General features: G+C 36.1%; 1 pseudogene; it reads right to left on the reverse strand.

Moving 5' to 3' along the window:
* Positions 1 to 969: 969 nt before the first annotated feature.
* Positions 970 to 2,875, reverse strand: LOC141512232 (heat shock cognate 71 kDa protein-like; annotated as a pseudogene).
* Positions 2,876 to 4,270: the final 1,395 nt, after the last annotated feature.

Raw genomic sequence — 4,270 nt, forward strand, 5'->3', positions numbered from 1 at the left:
ACCTATCCTGATGTCATTGTCTTTTTTGGATACAAAGGACAAATATCATCAAGTGTAGAGGTTTACTCCAAGAAATTTGGCTAAGCAAATGGAGAGGAGATTTAAAATGATAACCAGCAGGGATGGTATGATCTAGTGAGAATTTTTGAAATATGAGTGAAATTTGGAAGCATTTGCAAATATCAATAAAGAAAACACTGGATAAGGAGGGACAAAAGTTTCTAATTTAAGTACTGGGACCATGGCTGGGGTAGTAATAATATTATTATTATATTATTAACAATAATAATATAATAATAATAAACAATTTATTATTTTATTCTTTAAAGTGGAGTTCAGAGAGGAAGGGAACAGTAACAAGTTATCATTTTTTATTAAAATTTCATGAACTACTGCATAAGTGAATAAGCTTTCTTTGTAACTGAATTAAAATATTGGGAAGTAAGTTCATATTCTGTAGGCTAAAACTATTTTCAGTAAATATCTACAGCAGATATGCATCTTATCCTATTCCTGTATGGTGTAGTTTTGATTTCTTTTCCTAGATTTTCCTACATTTTGAAAGCTTTGTAATCTACCTATACTGAAGATTATAAATATTTAGTTTTGTTACACTTATTAAAACATTGTTATTAAATTTTCATAGCTTAATGTTATACCCTATGCAATTGTAAACAACCCTTTAGTTAATGATAACCATTTATTTCCAATATTACTTAATTGTTGACTTCTTTTTGTTTTTATGGTGCCAACGTTAAATAGACTTTATTCTCCAGGAAAAGGATTGCATTTTCACTTGCTTATAGTACTGATGAAGAACAATATTGTTCACTTCTCTACACACATTCAAGTATTCAGAATTTCCAGATTTAAACAGTATCTTAAATGTTACTTTTATATTGCTACTGCCTTGGCTACAAGTTTTGAGTCCTTCAGTTTTTTGGAAAGCTGTGTGGTATGCTCTTTCTTCTAGTGTATTTGGCCAACATCTTCACTGGTGATTGCTCCAGTTTTCAGATGGGCTGCTCCACTTCCTGGGAACCCACTGGGCATTCCTTTTGGCATGTCTCTTGGCATTCCCCCTGCACTCTAGTACAGCTTAGTAATGATGGGTTACAGAGCTCCAATTCTTTCTCCTTATGCTCAAATTCCTCCTTCTCAGCAGTCTGCTTCTTATCCAACCAGTTGATTTATTTCATTACATTTGTCATGGATCTTGTGTTTGTCTTCATTACCAATTTTGCCTTGCATTTCTTCATCCTCTATGGTAGCTTTAATGTTGAAAGCATGAGATTCAAGGGAATTCTTGGAAGATACCTTGTCTGTCTGTTTCTCAGCCTCAACCTTCTCAGTCTCCTGGACCATATGCTCAATGTCTTCTTCGGTCAGGCAACCTTTGTCATTGGTGATAGTGATCATTCTCCTTGTCTGTGCTCTTATCCACAGCAGAAATGTTGAGAATGTCATTTGCATCAATGTCAAATGTCACTTCAAACTGAAGGACATCTTGGATGCTGGAGGGATTCCTATGAGCTTAAACTTGGCAAGCAGGTTGCTATCCTTTGTCATGGCTCTCTCGTCTTCGTAAACCTGAATAAGAATACCAGACTGGTTGTCCAATTAAGTGGTAAAGATCTGTTTCTGCTTGGTGGGAATGGTAGTATCACTGTTATCACTCCATCAGCAGTTTCAATTCCAAGGGAAAATGAAGTGACATCCACAAGTAGCAAGTCTTTCACATTCGCAGATATATCTACAGACAAAATGGCAGCCTGGACAACTGTACCACAGGTAACAGCCTCTTTAGGATTGAAACTCTTGTGTAGCTCCTTGCCATTGAAGAAGTCTTGCAGAAGCTTCTGGGTTTTGTTAGTGGAACTACATCATGACACAGTGACAAGAACTGTGATCTATCTAGCTTGGTACCTCATAATGCCTTTTCCACAGGGTCCATGGTTCTATGGAAAAGATTAGCATCCAGTTCTTTGAAATGAACTTGGATGATTGATATATATAAAAAGTGATATCTTTCTAGATGGAGTCAATTTCAATATTTACCTGGGTTCTGAAAAAAAAGGGTACACTTTGTACATTCACAAACAGTGTGCAGATCACAAACATCTCTTGCTCTCATTAATGTTCTTCTTGTACTTTCACTTGAACTTTGCAATGAAATGGTATATCATGTGGTCTTCTAAGTCCTCCCCACCAAAGTGGGTTGTCCCCAGATGTGGACTTGACCTAAAAAAAATGCCATCTTCATTGGTAAGAATGGAGACATTGAAAGTACCACATCAAAGGTCAAAGATCAACACTTTTCTCTTGGCACTAACCTTCTTGTCCAAGTCATGATCAATAGCAGCAGCAGTTGGATGATTTGGAGCACATTGAAACCAGTGTTCTTGCTGACCTGATGTTGAGAATTGTTGAAGTCAACTGTTATAGTGACCATCATTTATGACAGTCTTCCCAAGGTAAACTTTAGCAATTTCTTTCATCTTGGTCAAGACCATAGAGGATTTACTTCTTCTGGGTAAAAACTTTTGGTCTCTCCTTTGTACTCCACTTGAACCTTAGGATTTCTGGCATCATTCATCACCGTGAAAGGCCAGTGTTTCATGTCTGACTGTACAACTCCATCATATCTCCAACCAATCAGAGATTTGGGATCAAAAATCATATTGGTAAGTTTCATTGCAACTTGATTCTTTGCAGCGTCACTGATTAAACCCTCTCTGTCAATTTAAGCAGCATAGCTTTGGTTAGTCCTGTTTCCTTGGTCATTAGCAATGATTTCCATTTTCCCAGGTTGGAAAACTCCCACACAGGAATAAGTAGAGCCAAGATCAATGCTAATTGCTGGTCTTTTCAACATAGTCACTGGGGAGTTGGGATTATAGCTGACTGCTGTGGAAGAAAAAAGGGCACTTGTTGACTTCTTAAAGTGTAAGTTGAGGTCTACATTTGTGATCAGTTAGTATTATAAAAGATATCAGGTTCCAAATGGTCAAATCTTGGCACTAGATATTCTGCAAGTACTATATTTTTTCAACTCTCAGGAATGAGTTGCAATGTTTCAACCTTTTCCATGAATGTTTTGCATTGATCAGTAAGTCTGGACTACTTAAGGATAACATTTATACAATTTCTAGTTTTGATGACCTGATTCCACTTGTCATCATAACAAACCTGTTCACTTCTATACATAAATCTATATGATGGACTCTTTTTTCCTTTCCTCTTGTTTCCCTATGAACAATGAAAAAACTAAACTTGTATAAAAAAAACAAGCATAGGCAAGAAAAATAAATCCCCATATCAGTCAAATAATGTTTCATTAGTTATTTGCTTAATCTCCAAATTTATCATTATATATTTTATAATTCAAAAAGTACACATCAAAGTCTGTTTTGTATAGGTATTAATTACCATAAATGTTATCTCACTGAACTGATTTTGGGATGTCAGTAGGTCTTTTGATATGCACAACCACCTTTTTTTTGTCCTTTAAGCTTGAGATATTTTACTTGAAGGAGACAAATATATTTGTAAATATAACCTTTATGCATTGGCACAAAGTGATCTTCAGATTGAAGGTCAGAGTGTTCATTTTCTATCTTTCTTATATGTATGTTAAAATTTTTACATTTACCAAGTCCAAATGACAGTTTAATATCATTGGAGAAACATTACATCTTAAAAAGGAACAGTTCAGATAACTGAATTTCATGCATGTACATCAAATGATGAATAATATTTGGTTTAACACTTCTTTTTTATGTGGAAGTCATATTTATTACTATTTAAGGGAAATGGCAATGAATTTCAAGCTATGCAGGTTCACACAGGTTTAAAACTCTTTTGCAGAATTTAATATTATTATTGTTTAATCAAAGGAGCTCAGATAGAAAATGATTGTGATGGGGCAATCAAGATGGTGGAGTGGAGGCAGGAACTCCCTTAAGGTCTCCCCCTAGACCACTCCAAATACTTTTACATAAACCAACTAACCAAATTCTAGAATGGTGGACCCCACAGAGAGACTGAGTGAAACAATTTTCTAGCCCAAGACAACTTGGAAGATCTATAAGAGAGGTCTATTACACTGGGGTTAGAAAGGGCCACAGCACAGCCTGGGCCATGCCAGAGTGAACTAGCTCCAGCCTTCTAGAAACAGACTTCAGGTGACTGAGTCCTAGGAGTACCTAAGTTCATGACAGCAGTGGCAATTTTCAGACCTCTCAACTCAGGGATTGGAAGGTCAGCAGGA

Source organism: Macrotis lagotis, chromosome 2, assembly GCF_037893015.1.
Source record: "Macrotis lagotis isolate mMagLag1 chromosome 2, bilby.v1.9.chrom.fasta, whole genome shotgun sequence".
Taxonomy (NCBI): Eukaryota; Metazoa; Chordata; class Mammalia; order Peramelemorphia; family Peramelidae; genus Macrotis; species Macrotis lagotis.